This window comes from Rhinatrema bivittatum, chromosome 4 (genome assembly GCF_901001135.1).
Source record: "Rhinatrema bivittatum chromosome 4, aRhiBiv1.1, whole genome shotgun sequence".
Taxonomy (NCBI): domain Eukaryota; kingdom Metazoa; phylum Chordata; class Amphibia; order Gymnophiona; family Rhinatrematidae; genus Rhinatrema; species Rhinatrema bivittatum.
In genome coordinates, this window is record NC_042618.1 from 214652866 (window position 1) to 214675984 (window position 23119).

At 46.6% G+C, this 23119-nt stretch overlaps 1 protein-coding gene across 3 annotated transcripts in view; it reads left to right on the top strand.

Annotated features, from left to right (window-relative positions):
* The first annotated feature begins 20935 nt into the window (after window positions 1–20935).
* Window positions 20936–23119, top strand: part of DAG1 (dystroglycan 1) — a 178279-nt gene continuing 176095 nt past the window's right edge. Inside the window, exon 1 of one of the 3 annotated variants that reach the window (XM_029599678.1) lies at window positions 20936–21307. The gene's annotated coding sequence lies outside the window, so the exon portion shown is untranslated. Of the gene's footprint in view, window positions 21308–21850; window positions 22185–22500; window positions 22520–23119 lie in introns of those variants that run through there. The other 2 variants (XM_029599677.1, XM_029599679.1) reach the window with 2 other exon arrangements.

Below are 23119 nucleotides of genomic sequence, written 5' to 3' on the forward strand. Positions count from 1 at the left end.
AGAATGGGCCTCAATCACCCAGATTTCTTGGTGATGAGGAAATAGTGGAAGTAAAACCTCTGGCCATGTTGTTGGGCAGGATGGGTTCTATCACTCACTGTTTGAGAAGCGACTCCACCTCCAGGTGAACGTTTGAGGAGTGAGACAGATCCACATTGAAGGATGAACAATGGGAAAGTGTTCGAAGTCAGGAGAAACACAGTTGGTAACCAGATTCTACAATCTTGAGTACCCAGTGATCCTTGGTGGTTTTCTGCCTATCCTCCAAGTAAAAATGAATTTTCCTCTCTACTGGAGGGGTTGAGTGCTGAATTTGGAGGTTGGTTAAAAACTTGGCCCATGTTTGGGCTGGGCTTGCTGTGTCGATTTCGATTGATACCTCTTGCACTGCCAGCCTTGAGTCAGAAGTTGTTGCTGTTACAGAAGCAGAGGTGAAGTGCGATACTGCTGGAATTGCCAAAAAGGACATCTATAAAAGTACGAATGCTTAAAAACAAAAGTAGTGGTGTCTTGCTCAGAGCTGGTTGAGAGTGATTGGACTGCCACATGCTGGTCCTTGATTTGTGCAACCGTTTCCCTGAATTTGTCTCTGAAGCTGTGATCTCCCATGCAGGGAACATCTGCCAACTTATCATTGGCATCTTTGCATCAACAGCTTGCCTTTAGCAAGCCATTTGCCATGCTTCAATGGAAGCGGATGAGGAGTGAGCTCTCATGTCGAATGTCTTGTGCATTGATGGAGGATGCATTCCTCTGCATCCAGGAACAGCTGCAGATATACAGTGTTGCTCCCACCAACTGGGGAAAGCAACAGCTTCAGTTTCGGAATGCAATTATGTAAGTAACCACACCATGTAGAACTGATGTGCGGAAGTGCAAGCATTAAGTTGTGAATTCTGGAATACCTTTTTCACCTAAAGTTGTCCAGCAGCATGGGAACAACATGGAGAGGGCATCAGGAATGATGGAACGGGCCAGCTAGGAAGGGGTCCAACTGCCCGAGGCTCCAATGCCCGGAAATAGGAACTGGACGGAACAGCTGTACCCTTGGAATGGACATCTGAAGACTTGGGGAGCCGAAACAACATGGAGAGGGCATCAACAACAACGGGGAAGTCGGAACATCTGGTACCTGGAACATCAAGGACAACAGGGCATCTGGTGTCTGGAACAACAAGCTGTCGGGAATTCCAGGACATCAGGACTAAATCATGGACCTCAGGGATATTGGTTCATCAAGGTCCCCAGGTTAACGGGAACATCAGGAAGGTTCGGACAACAGAATATGGAACATCTTGGGCATCAGATCCTCGGAGACATCAAAGGGTTTCAGACATCGGAACATGGAACATCTGGGACATAGGATCCTTGGAAACATCAAGAGGGTTCAGACATCTGGACCTCTTGGACATTGAACATCAAGACAAGGGACATCAGGATCCAGGAAGACAACGAAAGAGCTCCAACGGAGACCAGGAAGACGACATCGAAACATGGAAACCAGGAACATGGAAGAACAAGGAAACATCCAGAATCAAACAAAGAAACACTTCTGGACTGGGTCAGGGAAACACGGAGGACCATGGCTTCTCAGGCAACAACTCCAGACGCAGGGAGCTCAGGAACAAGGCATACGAGCTGATGCAAAGACACCGGTGGACTGAGGCAGGGTACTTTTATACAGCTGACCCAGGAAGTAGGCGGAGACTGGTAACTGGTGGAGCTGCGGGCTCTTCCTGCTGCTGGCCCTTTAAATGGACAGAGGAGGCGCGCGCCGGCACCTAGAGGAGGGCCCTGGAAGAAGCAGGACCCTGGATAGTGGCGTCCCTGCCTTACAGATGGAGGAGGAAGCAGGCAGGTGTCGGGAGCGACCTCCAGGCCGCAAGATGGCATTGGTAGTGACAGCAGCTTCCCAATGGCAGCACAGGCCATGAAGAAGACTCCCCAAAGGCGGCCACAAGCTGCGAAGATGAAGGCAGCAGCGATGGCGGCTTTCTGCTGCTTAGGAGGTCAGGCAGCGATGGCACAGGGCCGCGAAGAAACGTTGGTGGCATCCGGCCGCACAGGCAAGGCCCCGGAGGGGCGAGTCGGCGGTGCCACCAGGCCACAAAGACAGTCGGCGGCCTGGGGTAAGTGAGGGCCTGCTCGCGGGATGGACTCTGCGAGCAGGATCGCAACAGTAGGTGCGTCCTCGAGGAGACATGGTTCCTGGAAGGAGATCGATTGGACAATCGAACCTTTGAAGAGGTGGAAGGAGGTCAGCCTTTTGCTTGGAGAACACGTCCTCAAAGGCTGCATAGGGAGCAGGTATGCCTGAGGACGTAGTAGCCAGAGGAACCACGGATGGCGGTATCACTTTCTGGAGACAGGACTGGTGGTAAGCGGGACCCCATTCCACCAAGTGCAATGAACCCCAGTTGAATTAGGGAGAATGCTTCTGTAGCCAAGGGAGTCCAAGAACTATGGGATGGATGGATTTCTCCAACACTAGCAATTCGAGTTCCTTGGTGTGTAAGGCACCAGTGCATAACTGGACAGGTTCTGTAGTCAGGTAAATTTGGCTGGGTAATGGCTCTCCATTGATAGAAGCAATACATAGAGAAGTTTCAAGTGAGCGGGTCTTTATGCCCAAAAGCTGAAGAAGGTCCTTGAGAATTAAATTACCTCCTGCTCCAGAATCTACCAGAGCAAGAACCGGAAAGGCCGGGAATCCCATATCAGGGTAATGGGTACAGATAACTGAGGGGCCGTAGAGGTTGTGCCCAAGTTCAGGACTCCTACTGAACTCGGGCCAAGGAGTTTCCCGGATGGATAGGGCAAGTCTGTAGATGGTGGCCAGGTGTTCCGCAATACAGACACAGACCGGTTTTCTCCACCGGAGGCGCTCTTCTGGTGTCAGCCACCCACGACCCAACTGCATAGGCTCTTCAGTCTTGACCACCTTAGTATCACTGCTGAGAGCAGGGTTGGTAATAGGTGAGGAACGGGGGTGAACCCGCAGAGGCTTCTTGGGCATTTGACTCTCCCAGTGACGCTGTTGGAAATGATGGTCGATTCGGCCTGCCAGGTCTAGAAGGTCCTCAAGAGAGGAAGGGAGTTCCCGTGCAGCCAACTCATCTTTCAGCTGTGAGGAGAGTCCATCCAGGTAGATAGCTCGGAGACAGTCTTCCTGCCAAGCGAGCTCAGTAACCAAAGTCCGAAACTCGATGGTATAGTTGAAGAGACTCCTTTGACCTTGACGGAGATGTAGTAAGCTGGTGCTTGCCAGGGCATGTCGCCCAGGATCATTGAAAGTCCATCAAAACACAGCCACAAACTGAGTCAGTTCTTTCAACAAGGAATCTGAGCATTCCCACAGGGGGGAAGCCCAAGCCAGCGCCTTCCCCTCAAGGCAGGATAAGATGAAGGTGACCTTCGTCAATTCGTCCTGGAAGATGGAGGGCTGCAGAGCGAATTTCATATAACATTGGTTAATAAACCCTCTGCAAATCTGGAGTCACCGTTGAAGCGCAGGGGATCTGGGAGTGCCAACAAGGCTCGAGGCATTGACGGAGGTGGCTGTGGATGAGGAGGAGCCAGAAGAGGAACTGGATTATTAGTGAGGGCATCAAGCCGGGCATGAAGGCGATCCATAGAGGAGGCCAAAGCCCCAAGAAACTGCTGCTGTTCTTGTACATTGAACACCAGGCCTGGGATGGCCTGGAGGGCACTTGGCTACACTGAGTCCATGGCATTTGCAACCTGTTGCATCGGAGGTAGATCCTTGGGATGAGGTGGGGTTGATGCAACCTGTAGGTGAAGACCTATGGGTCCCCACCATTGGCAGGTGGAGTGGTCTGAAGGTAGAGGCCGCTGGAGCTTCACATATACCAGCCCTCCTTCCCCGCGGGTTGAGCCTTTGGGTGCTGCGGCCGGCAGGACTTAGGTGGGCCTCGAGGTTGGTTAACAAGATAGGTTGATTCAGCCCAGCGACAGCAGATGATAGGTGGCTTAGTCCTATCCTGGACTGGAACTGAAACTCGAGCACCAATGGAATGGAGATTAGCTGGGGGTGCTCGAGCAAAGGTAGGCCAGAGCATAATAAGTCCACGTCCAGGGAGTAGGCTAGAGGAGGCGTCAATAACAGGCTTGGATCAGGGCCGGTGGCAAAGCGGAGGACGTGGCAAGCAGTGCTGAGTTCAGATCTCGGAGAAAGTCAATAGCGTTAGTCAATCAAGGCAATGGTCTGATCACGGAGAAGTCAATAGTGTTAGTCAATCAAGGCAGTGGGCTGATCACGGAGAAATCAATAGTGGTAGTCAGGCATAGCGGAGGTCTGGGTCTGGAGATAGGCTGAAGCGTAGTCTGGCAAAGCGAAGTCGATATCCGTAGAGTCAGTCCAACACATAGACAGGGCAGGAACAATGAAGACAGGAATCGGGAACAATGGAGGTCAGGAACGAAAAATAGAGAGGATTCTCTAGTAGCAACGAGTACTCGGGTAGCGAGGAGACCTGTTGCAAAGGCAATGCTATGGAGTGAGGCCTGAGCTTAAATACACTGAGTTTGATGTCATCATCCAGGGCTGCGGCCAGGTTCCCGCCGCGGGCCCTTCATAAGGATCAGAGATATGCGCGCGCACCTAGGGAGGGGCGCGGTGCGGGTAGTGGCGTCTCTCCGCGGGCCACGTGGAGAGGCCCGACGAGCAATGGCATCTTGAGCTGAAATACTGGGGACCAAGACAGAGCCGGAGGCACCAGGGGTGGCCCGACGGAACCGGCGGCCCACTGCCGCCAGCGAGGAGGAACCAGGAGCTGGAGTCTGTGTGAGAAGGTGAGGTGGCCGCGCCACGGGTCTGCCACGGTTGGCACACGTAACATACTTCTTGATTGCCTCAGATCACTAGGAGTTAATTCCACTGTCTACAAATGGTTCTCCTTTTTATGTGGGCGATTTCAGTGCATGACCATGGGGGTGTGATATTCGTGAGAATAGTGGACCCTTACTGCTGTGGTATGATTGGCACTACCTAGTGAGCGAGCCCACCAGGTCCACACTGACAGCTGGTGAAAAAGCCCTGAGGTGGGACCAGCAAGACCTTCGCCTTTACCAGCTGCCTTCCCCAAGGGTTAAGCCCTTGGGTTCTGGCAGCCGGCAGGACCTAAGTGGGTCCCTAGGGCTATCCAGTAGTGAGATTCTGAGTCCGGGCGAAGGTCGGGGCTGGCAGCAGACAGCAGATATGGATACCAGGCTGGAGGTTGGGGCAGGCAGTAGACAAGGCAAGGTCAGATCCAAAGCAGGGGGTCAGATCAGGGCAGCAATCAAGGAAGGTCGGGGTCCAAGCCAGGATCAGAATTTAGGAAGTCAAGCTAAGATTTGGACAAGAGAAAGACAAGGCACAGACAAGGCAAGGAACAAGAAACAGAACTAGGAACACGCATTGGGACATAAGGCACACCAGGGGACCTGAAGCTGAAGTGAGGAGCTACTGCAGAGCCTGGGCTTAAGTAGGGCAAGTGGGTGACATTATCAGGAGGCTCTGTTCATGTTCTTCCCGCCACTACGCACATGCACTTACTAGGAGGCCTGGCATAGCAGCATGGTGGCTAGGTCCGGCAGCATTCCTGCCATGTAAGAGCAAGTGAATTATTGATTATTGTAATGCAGTATGCCCGAGTCTCTCCCAAATCACCATGAGAGCGTGTCAACTCATTCAAAATACCATCACGTGACTTCTTTCTGAATCATGCTCCATGATTATATTACACCTATACTTCAGAAGCTTCATTGGCTTTCTATCTCATGGATGATAAAGTTGTAACACTTTAACTATAGTCTTTAAACCATCAATGGATTGGTTCTGTGCTGTTTTAGTTCAATCCTAAAGCTTTACCACTCTTGCCATAGGCTTTGATCCTTTCAAAGTTTACTGGATATACCAACTATAAAATATGCCAGATTGGCAGAATCTTGGGAATGGAGGTTCAGTGTGGCTAACCCCCTCCTCTGGAACTTGGTCCCTGAGGAATTAAATACTGAAACCTCACTGGACCTCACTGGCTTGTTTTAGGAAGCAGCTAAAGGCCTAATTGTTTGGGCAGGCCTTCAGCAATTAATTTCCTTAATATATCATTTGGCATATTGCAGAAGTCCAGTCTTAGGGTGTTTACTAGTTATAGGGCCTAAAATGCATTGGCATTAGTTACCATCACTTAATCATCTATTATGGCCTATAGTTTTGTATTTATGTGTATTTATGCTATATGTTGTGACATTTTTTAAGCTATATTTAAAATGTGATTGCTTTTATGGAATGAAGTTTTGTACTGGTGTTGCCAAAGTTATAAGCTGTTGTCTTGCTGCACTATGTATGTGTTTATGTTACCCGCCCAGAGCTGTGGATGAAACAGGATACGAATTGTTTAAATAAATAAAGCATTCCGGCATCACCGAATTACTCCCCTTCCTACAACCAAGCAACCTGAAAATAGGCACGCAAGCAGTATTGTTCATACAATTAATTATTGCAACACCCTCTACACAGGACTACCTAAAAAGACAACAAACTGCAAACAATCCAAAATGTGGCCGCCAGAACTGTCATAAGCACCAGAAAATGGAACATGTCTCTCCATCTTAATCTCCCTGCACTGGCTGTCCATATCCCTATGCATCAAATTCAAAATCCTTGTCCTCACAGGATACTGAAGAAATTTGGTTCCACATACCTGTCTGAGAAGGAAAAAATATATTACCCATAGAAGATTCTTCACTAAAAGCCAAAAATGAAAAATTACTACTTACCTGATAAGTTCCTTTTCTTTAGACCAGTCAGATGAATCTAGAAACAGTGGGTTATGACCTCTACCAGCAGACGGAGCAAAGCTGCCATCACAGTATATATATACCCCTGCAGTGACATCAGCCTGCCAGTATTCTCTTCAAAAGCCAACTGTGGACCGACTAACAAAATCTTGATTAATAACACATAATCATTTCAGTACTCAGCTACTAGAAACACTGAGCTCAGACAAAGAATGTACTAACACTAACCTAAGCACTAGATTAACATTTCCTAGTAACTCCTGGAACATGTAGCCACGCAGGAGGACCATAGCACAATCATTTGGCAGCCAAGGGCAGGAAGCTGGATTCATCTGTCTGGTATAAAGAAAAGGAAATTATCAGGTAGGGATGTGCAGAGGGACTGCATACGTTACATTCGGTATTCGTTTTCGGGGGGGGGGGGGGGGGCAGATACGTTGCATTTGGCAAGGGGGCCCCGATCCGTTCATGCGTTCCATTCTTATTCATTTCCTGGCTAAAATTTAATTAACTACAACCCCCCACCCTCCTGACCCTCCAACACTTACCAAAACTCCCTGGTGATCCAGGGGTCCGGGAGCCATCTACTGCACTCCTACCATGTGACAGGGGCCGACCAATGGCACCGGTAGCCCCTGTGACAAAGTAAGGGCAAAGGCTATCGGTGCCATTTTGAATACCGGCAGCTGACAGCCCGAGTGCAGGAGCTCGCTCCCGGACCCCCGCTGGACCACCAGGGACTTTTGGCAAGTCTTGTGGGGGTCAGGTGGGGCAAGTCTTGTGGGGGTCAGGAGAGTCCCCCAAGACTTGCCAAAAATCCCCGGTGGTCCAGCAGCGATCTCCTGCACTTGGACCATTGGCTGCCAGTATTCAAAATGGTGCCGATAGCCTTTGCCCTATGTCACAGGGGCTATCGGCGCCATTTTGAATACCGGCAGCCGACGGCATGAGTGCAGTAGATGGCTCCCGGACCCCCGCTGGACCACCAGGGAGTTTTGGCAAGTCTTGGGGGGGTCAGGAGGGTGGGGGTTTGTTTAAAGATGGCCGAATAATTCAGTGAAGATTCGTTGTATTCATGGGAATCGCGATACGTTTTGCTTCCCCACGAATACAACTAATATGGCCCTATACGTTGCGGATTGCTAATACGTTGCAAACGAATGCACACCCCTATTATCAGGTTAGTAATTTCTCATTTCTTAGCATCCAGACAGATGAATCCAGAACCAGTGGGATGTACCCAAGTTACTCCTGAATAGTTACTCCTGCCCACGGTCCAGTCAAAACCACTTGTGCAAAGGCTGCGTCTTCCCAGGCACTTGGAAAAGGTGTGTAAGAAGAACCAAGTTGCAGCTTGGTAAATGTTGATGGAAGACAACAATTTAACTTCTGCCCATGACACTGCCTGAGCTCTAGTGGAATAAGCCCTAACTTGACTAGGTAACTGCTGTTCAGCATCCACATATGCGGCTGTGACTACCTCCTTAATCCAGCAAGCTAATGTAGCCCATGAAGCTGATTTGCCCTGTTTACCTCCAGTGTGGAGGACAAACAGGTGATCCATCTTCCGGAAAGGTTTAAAAACCTCCAGATACTTAACGATATGTCTCTTGGCATCCAAGGGTGCAACAGGCGATATTCCTCCACATCTCTTTCCCTATCCAGAGACGGCAGGGAAATGGACTAATTCAAGTGAAAATCTGAGATCACTTTTGGCAAAAAGGAAGGCCCAGTATGCAGCTGTATCACCCCTGGAGTCACTTGAAGGAACAGCTCCCGGCAAGACAAGGCCTGCAGCTCAGATATTCACACACAGAACAAATCACCACAAGAAATGCCGTTTTCAATGCCAGCAACCGCAAGGAAAGGTTACGCATTGGTCAAAACGTAGGGCCCACTAAGAAATACAAAACCAGATTAAGACTCCACAAGGGCACTGGTAACCTCAAGGGAGGATGAAGATGTTTCACTCTTCAAGAAATGAGCCACATCTGGATGAGCCGACAAGGGTCCACCATTCACCTGACCCCTGAAACAAGCAAGAGTCGCTACCTGTACCTTTAAGGAATTAAGGGCCAACTCTTTATTCTATCCATCCTGCAAAAATTCCAAAATGAGCAGGTTCTTAACTGAACAAGGAAGAACTCCTCAATCTTCACACCAAGCTTCAAACACTTGCCAAACCTGCACGTAGGCTAAGGAAGTAGAGCACTTTATTGCTCATAGGAAGATAGCAATCACTGCAGTAGAATATTCGCACTTCAGCAAGCGAGTCCTCTCAAGGGCCATACTGTAAGACAAAATCGAGTTGGATGTTTGTGAAGAACAAGTCCCTGTGCTCCAGTAACCTGCATGGGAATCTACCAGGAGCCTTCGCAGATCCGCATACAATGGTCTCCTGTGCCAATGTGATGCCACCAAAAGCATCATCCCTCTGTGATTCTCGACCCTCCGAATCATTCTGCCGAACAGAGACCATGGAGGAAAGGCATATAGCAACTTGTCCTGTGGCCACTCTTGCACAAGAGCATTGATACTCAATGACTTTGGATCTCTCCTGCGACTGAAGAACTGAGGAACCTTTGCATTGCGAGAAGTCACCAGCAGGTCCAGAAATGGAAGGCCCCAGCAATCCACAATTAGCAGAAATGTCTTGTCTGACAATACCCATTCTCCTGGGTCCAGACTCTGCCTGCTGAGAAAGTCTGCTCTTACACTGTCTTTTCCTGCAATGCGCGAAGCTGAGATCTCCTGAAGATGCACTTCCGCCCATTCCATAAGTTGGTCTATTTCTTGCGATACTTGCTTGCTCTTGGTTCCTCCCTGCCGATTGATGTAGGTCACTGTTGTTGTATTGTCTGACATTATCTGGCCCACTTAACCCTGCAGCCTGTTGCCGAACTGCAAGCATGCCAAACTGACCGCCCAGGCTTCCAGCCAACTGATGTTCCAGAGAGACTCTTCTGCACTCCAGTGCCCTTGCGCTGTCAGCTTCTGACAGTGAGCTTCCCAACCCTGGAGGCTTGCATCTGTCATAAGTACTATTCAGTCTGGTGATTTTAGGGAAACCCCTTTTCTTAAATGACCCACTTGTAACCATCACTGTAGTTGAGAGCAGACCTCCATCAGCAGATGGAGCCAAATCAAATAATCCTGAGACTGTGGGCTCCAATGAGACAGCAGGGAGCACTGAAAAGGATGCATATGTGCCCTCGCCAATGGCACCACTTTGTGTCACCACCATCAAATCGACCACCTGTAGATAGGACTACACTGTCGGGCGTATTGTGTTCATCAACAGACACACCTGCACCAACAACTTCTGATTACGATCATCCAGCAGAGAAACCCTGCCCTGCTTCATGTCGAACCGAACACCGAGATACTCTAGTGAATGAGATGGCTGAAGACTACTCTTGGCCAGGTTCACCACCCAACTGAGCTCCTGCAACAAGGAGATCACCTTGCGCGACACCAGGAGGCTCTTAAGACTTGGCCCGAATCAACCAGTCCTCCAAGTGCGGGTGTACCAGAATCCCATCCTTTCTCAATTCTGCTGTCACCACCACCATAACCTTGGAAAATGTTCTGGGCGCAGTGGCCAGATGAAAAGGCAGCATTCGAAACTGTTAATGACATCCCAATGTTGCTCTCGTCGGTCGCAGACAGCTATGACCTCTCATGCTCACCTCTTTTCTTGCTACTTCGTTGATTCTCGGAAGTGTGGCGGCCTCTGCCAACAAACGCCAACCTCCCTGGCGTTCCTGGGACAGCGTGGGTGATGCCGACCGCCATCTTGTTCCTGGAGTCACCTAGTGCGCGCACAGGCCATCTTTAGTACACGTCATGGCGGGAACCTTGGGGGCGTCCCCTCTGCCTGACGTCACCGCCTTGCTGTATTTAAGCTGACTGGCCCAACTCTCAGATGAGTTAGCAAGGAGTTCATCTCGTTGCTGAATCCGCTTCTCCTTGGAGTTCCGGTTCCTACTTCCTGTCTCACTGGGTGAACGCTCTGAGTACCCACTCCTCGTGGGCTCTTCTTTGTTCACAGGCTATTCGCTCCTCGGAGGGCCTTCCTGCCTGAATTCTTGGAATCCACCCTTGTGAGTACTTGCTACTTCATCTTCTTCAGTCTTGCTGGGATTCCCGCGGCATACCTCGGGCCACTACTGCATCTTCACCAGCAGGAGCAGCTACACTCTACCCTGCACTGCAGGATATTTGCTCATCGTTCTCAAACATCACTTGAGCTCCAGACCCTCAGACTACCTCAGCATCTTCATTTCCATGCAAGTCATCTTTGGCGTACCCCGCGCTGCGGGCCACTACTGGACTGGCATATCTGAGGTATTTTCTACTCTACTGGAAAGACTATCCGGCGTACCCCGCTCTGTGGGCCACTACCGGACCGTCACTTCTGAAGTACTACTTTGGGTATTTCTCTTAGCTCAAGGACTGTACTTTGACAGCATTTCCCGCTCCATGGGTTCTGCTTCCTTTCTCTCTCCTCCAAAATAAAGTCTGACTTACAAGTGTGTCCTGATACTGAGACCGTGCCTACCGATGGTGAGACCCACAGGGCTCCTCCCTGTGGGTGGAGTCATCTCTCACCTCGGCCCAGGGTTTACAACCATACCAAAACATAACATCCAAAACTGTGAATTGCTAAAAACATTGGTGCTCTAGCTGGATGGGAATATGCAGGTATGCCTTGGACAGATCCTCACTGAGTACAAGGTTTCCATTATAAAATGAGTCTTCCACATATGATGGTTGACCCCTTTGAGATCTAGGATGGGACGAAAAGTGCCTTCCTTATTGGGCACAACGAAATAAATGGAATATCGGCCCTTATTTTCTTTAGATGTGGGCATTGGAACTATAGCCCTCAGGCTGTGGAGCCTTCACAATGTTCACTCCACCACCTGCCTCTTCTGTGGGGAGTGGCAAGGAAACACCATGAACATGTCCCGAGGAACACTGCGAAACTCCAGCACATATCCATGTTGTATCACCTGATATCATTTCAACCAACATCTGATAAAAGAGAGAGAGGCAACCCCCTATCTCCTGTTCCAGAGGGTGGGTCAGTATACCTTCATTGGGAGGCTTGGGGGGGGGGGGGGGGAACTCCACTACCCAAGCCTGAGCCCTGTCTGGGGTGTCTGGGACGAAAGGACTGAGATCTCACATGGTAGGAGCACTGGATGGCCCACACCATTTTTAAAGATGGCGCCAGCCATCCATTACTCCTACCATGTGACAGGGGCCGGCCAATGGCACGGATACCCTGTCACATGGTAAGGGCAAAGGGCCATCGGCGCCATTTTTATTAGTGGCAGCTGACGGCCCGATCGCTCCCGGGACCACCACTGGACCACCAGGTAATTTAAAACATTTGGGGGGGGGGGGCTAGGGATGGTGGGGGAAGCTAAGGGAGATGTTTTACAGGATCGGGGTGGGTTTAGGGATTATTTTTGTGTGCCGTTTTTCCCGCCCTCCCCCAAAACGATAAGAGAACCCCACGAACAATTTTGTGGGGTTTTCCTATCGGTTTCAGGGAGCCCCCGATTTCGGACGACTTTGAAAATATCGTACGATATTTTCAACCGTCAGAAATACGATTCACATCCCTACTGCTCAATCCACCAGGTTGCCCACATCCCTTAAACTCCTTTGGAAGCGGGAATGAACGGCAGATCAGTGCACCAAGCATGGAGACCGAAGGAATGAGGAAGCCCTTTAAAAAACCCTCTTTCTCTGTACTTTTTTTTTTTAAGCTTTACCTGAGCTCAGCCCGTCCTGGCTGAGTACTGAGTCAGTCTTAGGCTGCCGGGGCAGAGGGCATATACTGTCACCACCACGCTTGGCTTCCCACACCTGCTGCTTTTCAGCTGTTTCAAAAGCTAAGTGCATGCCAGCTGAAAAACCAGCTACCAGACCAAGGCACTCATCTGAGGGACCATGGAAATCACCTCAGGAATTTTCAATTGGCGGAGGGCCCATTTGGTTTCACCGCAAGAAAGCAGGGCGAATTAAAAGTTCCTTCTTTTTTTCTCCTTCTAAAACTTGAAGCAATCCCCAATAGGGAGATGCATTCCACATCTGCTGGAGACGGAGAATACTGGCAGGCTGATGTCACTGCAGGGGTATATATACTGTGATGTCAGCTTTGCTCTATCTCCATCTGCTGGTAGAGGTGCATAACCCACTGGATCTGGATTCATCTGTCTCGATGCTAAGAAACAACAGCTTGCAAGTGCTCCCTGAAAAACTCTACACTCAAATAAAACCAGAACCAGAACCTTGGAACACACTCCCCCCACACCTACAAGAAATCAATATCTTAATTAAAAACATGGATATTGCCCAACAGATTAACTCCCCAGTAGGATAACACATTACACTCATTTACAACACTACAGTATACAAAGTGCAAGGAGACTATATCAGTACATGCAATATCAATTATTACTGAATTAATTAACCATAATTAGGGACCTATATTTTTGTTTTTTAATTTTCATGGGAATTTATCAGTGCTTATTATGACAAGAACAAAAACAGGAGAAAATCAGTGGAAAAAATGACTAATTATTTTTCTTTGTAAATGTTGGAGTTTATTTTGGTGGACAGAAGCCAGGTCAGTAACACATTAAGTAGATTTTCCTACCCACCCACTCAGCAGCATACCCATCTCTAACCCCCATCCCTCTTTCTCTCTTCCCCCACCAAGAAACTCTCTCTCATGCCCCTCCCCCTCCAACAGCATTCATCCTTACTGTTGGTGGCTCCAGGCTCCTTTTCCCTCCTTCTTTCATAGCATGTTTGCTGTGGCTCCTGTGCTCTGCTTTTTGTGTGGGCCAAGAAGCATGCTGGGAAGGGGTTCTGGTGCAGGGTGGGCATTTCAAATGTCACATCAGTGGCACCAGCCAGCTGGCACTTTGACTGGTTAAGGAGGAGAGGGGAGGCAGAACTTGAAATGTTGCATCAGTGAGTGCTTTCACAGGTTGGAGGGTGATTGAACTTGAAACGCAGCACATGCTTTGGCTCACATTGACTTCCAGCAGTGGTGGAAGGCCTTGAAACGCTGCATCCGCAGCTCTGGAACTGCTCTTTATTCATCCTAAAATTAGGGTGAAAATCGGTTTAAACCAGTTGTCATTTTTGGAAAATCTGGGAATTTATGGGTGAAAATTGATATAAACTGAAAATGAAGGACCCTAATTGAAAAATATTATACTGGATGTACCGTAAATACTTACTAATTTATTAATAAGTCATTATCTGTTTTTACCTATTGTAACACCACAATGAATGCAATCTTGTCTAAAATGTAATTAATCTAATACTTCTATCTGGACGTAACCAATGGTTGAGTAATCTGCTTAGAAATAGGGATCCAGCCACAAAAGATAGCATAAAAATATAAAATTAAATGATTATTTCAGGGTCTACCTTTGAAGATTGAGCTATGAACCTGGTTGCATTTCCATATCGAAATCAGCTGTGTAACCTTCAGCTCCTTGTGCATTCTCCTCATGCATAAACATAGGTTCATGTTTTTTAGATCAGATGCGGGCAACCGCCTGCTCTCACCTACCCACAATTAACCACCCACCTGCCCCCATCCCCAACTACTCCTATTGCATTTCTAAGAGACAACTCTGTCACACCAACATTTATTTATTGGATGGATATGGCCGCAGCATAGGTCAATGTATACAACTCAATTGCATACAATTCCATTATTAAAAATCATTTACTAATTACTAACAAATCCTCAATCCCCAGGGTGACTGTGCCCTCACCTGCTAGATTTCAATTCGCCAAATGCTGCATAGGAGCATGCCACAATAATGTAGCGCTATTGGGAGTGCAGGGCCATCAAAGCCTCACCCCTATTTCACAGCATGCTCTATAGTATCATGCTATTGCAAAGCAGTGCCATTGGAGAATGCAGAGCCATCGAAGCCTCGCCCCTCAGGTTATCCTAAGATTCAATCCTTGACCACCGATGAGGTTCTCTGTGGTACAACAAGGCCCTGGTCTGTAAAAGAGCATGGGTCATTCATTAAATATGCTCACAGAATTTGACACACAACTCATCTTGCTTCCACCCACCAATGCAACTTAGAAGCAGAATACATTGCTTGTTATTTTCTGCTTGTTCAGTTTTTGCACATTGTACATGCCGTGCACCCCAGGACATGGTCAACCTCACCACAAGCCCACGTTAGTGACACCTCATTTATTTATTTTATTTATTGGGTTTTGTATACCGTCACTCGGGTTCCACCGTAACGGTTCACAACAATAAATAATAATACACAATAAATAAATAAACTTCTGTGTAAACCCCCATCAACCCCAGCTGCAGCCATACCCTAAAAACCATAATGCTTCCCAAAGCTGCAAAGCCCAAAGAGGATACTGGTTAACCATTTAGAAAGTATAGATATAGGAAAAAGGTAATGTTTCTGGTCATTTAATTCAAAGAAATAATGAGCATATTCATATGAACTATCTGCTTATGTTTGTAAGACTGACACAACGCCAGCTAATAACATATATATAGTCTGAATGACAGACAGGCCCACTTTTATATATTTTTTGGACATTTTTTAATGTATGCAAATAAAAAAATGTGCACTTTACTTAAGACAAACGGTGTGCCCAAACCAAGGACAAAGTGAGCACAATAACATGTAAAACAAACGCAGAACTTAGCTTGTGTATCCAAAATAAGAATGTCCCCTTGGTTTGGGCACATTATATGTCTTAAGTAGAGACTTTTTTTATTTGCATACATTCAAAAACCTTTTTCCTACATCTATACTTTATCATTGGTTTCTGGATTATAATTAGAGGGCTGCTTTGGGTGATTTGATAACCATTTAGAAAACCATAATAATGCTGTTACTGCATACTGCTGTTGAGATGGCAAATCAAAGGAGGAAACTGTAGACTGGAACCAACACATGCGGTTGTCATGTGAATAGTAACATATATTGCTATACTATTGCAGAGACAGCCCAGCCCCTTCTGATATTTGCAGGTTGACACCAAGATTGTCTCCCTTCAGGAATGCATGGACTAGCTATATATTGCCACACGCCTGTCCATACCTAATGTACTGAACATAGCTGAATAGCACGTCACTAAGGGGCTGAAATGAACTCATGCAGAAAAACATGGAGACTGAAGAAAAACGGATAAAAGATGAATCCATCTTTGAATGCAAGGTAGCCAACACCACAAGGAACAAGCTCTACTACATTTGGCAGAGAACCTGAAATGCATAGTGGGAAGCCTGGTTCTGTGAAAAGGATACTGTACTACATATTTATTTTTATTATTTATTAGTTTTTATATACCGGTGTTCAATCTGGAATATCACATTGGTTTACATTGTAACTGTGTTCTAAGAAATCGAGGTCTTCTTATTTTACATTATAACTTCAAGTTAATTCTTATTTAACATTATAACTTAAAATTAATTCTTACATAGGAAATTAAAAAAACTGAAACAGTAACGACAATATGTCCTACGGAGTATCTTGAGACACAAAATAGAAAAGAAAAGCAATGGAAGTGCAGACTAAGTGGTTAATGAGGGATGACATGCCTACCTGATTGTATGATTCACAAGCATATATATGCCAAATTGCATAGTGTTGGGTCTGCAAATTGCGGTAAGAAATTAATAAAGGGAACATTTAAAAGGGTAACGTTGAGATTGGACTTGGAAATTGTGTCCGCTGACCAATTTCACAGTCATAGCCAATGCCTAGCTGCTATCACGGAAGCCAACCCTCTGGTGGCAGTTCGAACAAGGTCACATCCTGCATCTGCTAAGAAGGCAGCTCCCAGTTCCATTACCATTCTTCCAGCCGACTCCACTCCATCAGCCTCCTGAGAGATGCAAACCAGCCCGGTGGAAAAGGCTCTAGGTAGCCTCCTGTGCACACACCAACAGTGCCCGGGAGTCCATTCGCAAATATGTGCCCAAAACTAGGCTGCGGTTGTACGTGCACAAATACCTCTGCGTACAAACTTACTTACTTACTTACTTACTTACTTACTTACTTACTTACTTACTTACTTACTTACTTATTTATTTATTTATTTATTTATTTAGGGTTTTTATATACCGGCATTCGAGAACGCAGTCCCATCATGCTGGTTCACATTAAAACAAGTGTGCATCGTAAACAAAACTAAAACAATGGTGCGGAAAAAGGCAGTTACAAATAACAGGGAGATTAGAACTTGGCGGAGAGAGAAGAGAAAGGACAGGTTATTAATTCAAACATGTAACGATAGTGTAAAATAATATAAAATTCAAACAAGAAGGTTAGTCATGGTGTATGTGAAGGTAAGGATTGGCGTGGAAGGTAGATCAGTTTGAGTCCGGGAATGCTTGCGATCAAGTCAAATCACGTACGTGCGCACCCACATCAGACACTGCTGAATGGTGAGAAAGCGCATATACACCTATGTGTATGGGAAAAAAAACCCCGCCTCCACAGCCTACCACGTGGCTGACTGAACTGAGCTTGAGAAGCAAGGCCTAACCAATGGCTGCTTAACCCACCGAGCCCGAGCTGCCTCCACTCTATACCAACTCCCCCGAGAAGTGAGTTGGAAAAGAGGTTAAGAGATGCAGAGGAAGAAACGCTGAGGGAAAAGAACATGGTATGGAAAACAAAGGGGACTAAAACGTCCCTGCTCCTTTTTCTTTCTTTTACCTGAGCTCAGCCCTCCCTAGCAAAGATCACGATCATGTCACCGGCTACGGGGGGCAGAGGGCATAAGCCTTCACCGCCAAGCACACCATTGTGCTTGCTACCGCTTTTTTTTTTTTTTTTTTTTTAAATCTATGCCAAAACAGGTTCCCAGACAAATCACTCAACAGAGGAAGGGACCACCCAGGTGTCACCACAGGAGCTCAAGCAGTGCATCTGAATCTTCTATCTTCTTCTGTCTTTCTTCTCTTTTTTTTACTATAAGCAATCCCCACAAGAGAGCTGCATGTCTACCATCTGCTGGAGACTACAAATACTTGCAGGCTGATGTCGGGGCAGGGCTATATGTCAATGACATCAGCGAGTCTGATTTACTCCGTCTCCATCTGCTGGTAGGAGTGCACATCCTACTGGTGTGGATTAGGCTACCTGAGTGCAAAGGAAGTTGACATTAATATAAAATTAAATTGAAAAAAAAAATGCAACTCAGAGCTAACCCAGTTAAGTTTTCTTCTCTGAAACTATTTCTTTTTTTTCTGAACAAAAAAACCCTCTTTTTCAGTTTCAGCAGTCAAGCCTATCTGCTTCTGGTCCTCTCTGTCTGCAGTGTTGCCAGATTTTAAACAGGGCTAGTAGCCCAAAGCAAGACAAAATGTAGCCCAAGTAACCAGGAGAAAAGGAATGGGGGTGGGAGGTCCCAAACTCCAAAATAGCTGTCTTCAAAAGACCAACTAAATGTTAATATAAATGGTATTTTCAATAATTATTTTATTTCTGGAACTGTATTACTGGTAATATATACAAATTGTGGTGTATTTACAATATGGCAACATATCCAAGTATATAAAAGTGGATCAAGCAAAAATCAAAAGAAATTGAATTTTATTATTAAAAAATCCTTAGGAAGGGTAATTTTAAAAAACATTCCCATGGGTAAAATAGTTCTTTATTCAAAGGCATGGGATTTTACAAAAATGCCTGCCCAAAATGAGAGTAAAAGTATATGTGTAAGACCTGTATGTGTGTACTTTAACTCACTGTAAGTACAAGCATTCCCAGGGGTGGGATTAGTGATATTAGCAAGTGTAATTGCGTGTGGATAATTTGGGTGAGATAATTTTCAAAGAGAAAGTACAGACTTACTTTCTCTTTGAAAACTGTTGTAAAGTCTGCTGGTAATTGACTTTTAATGTACAGTATGTAGGGAAGTTGCAAAATTACTCCCAAAGTGTTTACAAACTTTAGTACATATAGGGCTTGATTTTCAAAGTGGCTTATGAGCAAAAAGCTTTGCTTTATGTAAGTGGGGCTTTGAAAATCAATTAGGGAGTTGTGCATGCAAAAGTATTTGTGAAACTCCATTTTGGGTGTACATTTACCCACACTAGCAAGAGACATTTTTGAGGATGGAGTTGGAAATGGGGAAAGCATTTACACACAGACTGTTGATATTCAAAAGTATGCTCTGGAACTGGTGTAACTTCCCTTGGTGTACATGCATACTGGGACAACCCGCAGATTTTCAAATTGGATTCACGAGCATCAGTCCTCTTTGAAAACTTGGGCTAAAGTCTGTGGAAACTTTGTACCTGCAGATTTTAGCCTTCTGGTGGGCTGTTTTGAAAATTACATTCATAGGAGGTAATTTAACACTGTGTAAAGTCTACTAATATATGTGGGTAACTTTTTCAGAAAAAATAACATGCATAATTTAGAAAATGCAGAAGCACACATATAAGTGCAAACTTTGCCTCAGACCCATGTACTAGAATACCTCTTTACTCTGCACGTAGGTGAGCAATTTTAAAAATCCTTCCTCTATCTTTTTTTTGCTCCTACCTAAATTGCCTGTTCATGGGCATGGCTTTTCAAATGCTTGTTTATAAGTGCTCTGGTACAAAGAATACCACCATCATCCATTGCCCATACTCTTGTCTACCCCCTTACCCCACACTTCCTTCTTCTCTTCTCCTCTTGTCCCATTACCTTCCCCTCTCATGCTCTCCTACTCCCACTCCCTCTCTGACCCCCATCCTCTACCCAGCACCAGTATCCCCATTGGACCCCCTCCTGTTTTCTCTCTTCCTGTGATGCTCAACATACCTCGTTTTCCCCCTTGTCCACCTTCTCCTCTCTCTCCCACCTCCTGTTCCACTGTTCTATTCTGTTTCACCCTCTCCTCCCTCAGCAGGCTAAATCTGACTTTAACCAAGTGAAAAAAAGAAACATTTCTCTCTAGTTCCCCGAGGCCTTCTCTCTGGTGGGAACTGCAGATTAGGCAGACTCAGCAGGTTCACTGAAGAGGGAGAGTTCAGCAGCAGGAAAGGGGAGTACAAGGAGGATGAAAGCAAATGTGACTCTAAAGCACGCAAAGGCAATGGAACTGTTCCTTGTCATCCATGTACCTCCTATTTCTTGAAGCAGGTGGGTCTTATGCCCCACATCTACTGTTCTTTCCACTTCTGATAGACTGTTCACTGCAGGGTGTTGCTGCCAGGCCCAAAACTTAAGAAAATGCAGCAACAGCTAGGAAAAGGACATACTATCATGTTATATGGCCCAACTGGCACACACAATTTTTTCCCACACAACAAAAACAAATGTTGCCCAAATGGTTGTAAAATAGCCCAATCCAGCAACACCATGTCTGCCCTCAGCAGTCTCCATTTCTATGTGCCAAAGGTTTTCTAGGATCAACGCATTTCCAGGCACAATTCAAATAATCTTTGAGTCACACCTCCAATCCTCTTTAAGGACTTCCTCCAGTTTCCCCATAGTACCTTTCTGAATGCAAGAACAACCTTTGGATCATTTTTACATTAATAAACAACAATACAATGCTTCCATTTCTACAGTTTCAGCCCAAAGCATTGATAAGGCTGCATTATGCTTCCTAGAAGGCACGGAGTAGCAGTTGCAACTCTAAAGGGGATACAACCAGCCTGGGGGTGGGCTCCATGTGGGAATTGTATCTACTTTGGGAAAGTGTGCGTAAAATCATTGCTAGGAAGACAAGATGGGTCTTTATCTGCCGCCATTTACTATATTCTTCCATAGAAGTGAGCTCTGTCACTCCTCTGCCGTCCTTACACCTTTTCGTCAGACATCACATCCACGTGCAGAAATCGATAGCATCAACCTGTACTGGCAGGTCTCGCAACTCTCATATCTTCCTCCCCTCCCCCTTCCCTTCAGCAGAGGAACTATTGCTCTCTGTGCAGTTGTTGGAAGTGGGGAACCTCTCCAGGTATGTATTTTTAATTTTCTGGGTTTATCTGGCAGTGGGATCATTCTTAGGGTCTTCACGTTGCTTAATTTGATTCTCGGTTTGCCTCTTGTACCGGTTGTGGCAACGCCTCTGCGACCAGGTTCCCACTTCCGGGGTCGCGGCTGTCGATGACGTCACCGCACTGAACTACAGCCGGAGTCGGTAGAAAGCGCTCACCGCTGGTCTCCTGCACGGCTGGCTGGTCTTTTTCGCAGGTGTGGGAGCGAGTAAAGTAACTCTTTACCGCTCCCCCTCACTTCTGGCCGGCTCCTGCATACGGCAGCGGTTTTGGGCTCTGCACCCTGCCGATTCTTTCGGCTACAGTGTTTTTTCTTTAACGGCGAAAGCACTGAACAGCCTCCTGCAGCTTCTGTGTTTTGTTGGTCGACCGGCCCAGATCACAGCAGCAGTGGCAAAGGCAGGGAGCGATCTCCTTTCGCTTTCTAGCTTAGTCTGTCCCTCTCTCTTACACCGGTGTAGGCCGCAGGTAACTTAAAAAAAAAATCTTCAACTCTGTTTAGCATTTTAGTGCTTATTTATGTAAATAAATGTACAATCTATGATAATAAATTTAAGGTGCTGATTTACCAGTACTGCACCTCTTACTACGAAAAGAAAAAAAAAGCACCGATTTACCATGGAGACACACTGCACGCGTAATAGAGTGGCATCCTGACTGGACCTTAAATTTAAGGCATGGGATATAGACTAAGCCAATGACAGGCAGATGCACTATCAAGAGGTGGGGCTTCGCTTGGAGGGGGCTAAACCCAATTAAACAGGGGTTGGAGGGAAACTAGAATTAGAAAACAGCTGAAAAACACGTATGGAATGTAAATGAATGTAGTTCTTGTTATTGCAAAGAGTACGACACTCTCTATAAGTGTAGTGAGGGAATGGCTAATTTCTAATTTCCTAAATTTGAAGCACGGTAATTCTGTTCCACCCCTTTCGTCACGACGTTCCTTTCTTTCTTTTTTTTTTTTTTTTTTTTTTGTAGGCTGAACGTGGTGCCGACTGTACGGTTGTGTGCGCGCGCGCGCTCGCAGTGTGACGTGCCTGGGCGCGCACTGGGGGTTTTCGAGCTCCTCTGTGTTGGGGAAGGGGGTCAGGTTGCATCTTGCGCCGCTCCCGTTGCGCTGGAAGTTTGCTAAGGGAGGTGCACGAGCCGCCGCTGGCGGCGGTTGAGGAGAAGTTAAAGCGGCGGCTCGAGTTCCTGGCGTTGCAGAGCTCTGTTGCTATTTGTACGGTTAAGGGGAGTGGAAGCCGTGGCTGCAAAGCCGGAGGAGGTCGAGGGTCCTGCTGGCGAAGACTTAGGAGCATTTTGGAAGATATGTTAGCACCTGCTGCCCGTGCCCTGACTGGTGAGTAGTCTTCGCTGGTATTCTTTCCCTAGCTTGCGGTGAGAAGGAGCCGTCTCCGTCCTATCTGCCGCTGGCCTCTCTACCTGACGGGCCTGAGGGGAGGGCACCTTCCCCTGTCCGTCTATTTTTACCACTCCGAATCAGTTTTCTCTACTGCGCCCACCCTAATTTCGCGTCTAGGGTTCCAGTTTGCTCTCAGTGGCGTCTCTGCTGTGGGTTTGTTTGTGTCTGGCGGCCTGATTCTTAACAGCTGCATTCATTACTAAAAATAAATGGCCCTAGTGGGGGGTGGATGAGGTACAGTGAGGATTTCCTCTCGGGGTGCAGATTTACAGGTATGTGTCGGAGAACAAGAATATTCCGTTTTTTTTTTTTTTTTAAGTATTTAGGCTTCAGGTTTGAAGAAAGGATGAGGAACTTTTTTTCATCGATTAAATGCTACTGCCAAGATGAAGATAAGGTGCAGGTATTTTGCTTTTGTATGGTGCGAGTTAGTAATGTTAGGTTTCGGGGACTGAGCTAGGTAGGGGTGCTAGAGTTCCCTTTCGGGGAGTGAAGCCATCAAGTCTGTTTCAGAAGCTCCTTTGTTGTTCAGGAGGACTGGCTGGCACTGGGAAGAATGGAGTGCAGGCCTTACTTACAAAAATAAGGGGATTTTCTTAAAAAGAAATGAAACAAGTTCTCGCTCTGATTTTTAATGCAATAACATCTTATGATTTTGTTTTATAATCTCAGTTAAAATCCGCAGAGGCCCACCGGGGGAAAGTGGATATAACTTACAACATAGTTACTCTTACTGTTTATAAAACTGTTTTCTCCGTCTGTTTGATCCAGGTGTGCTTTACAGCTGGGGTGTAAAGGTTTTGAAATGTTTAATTTTGGCAATATTTACCATCTACTTAAAAATATTTTAATTATTTTTGGTTAGTCACCTG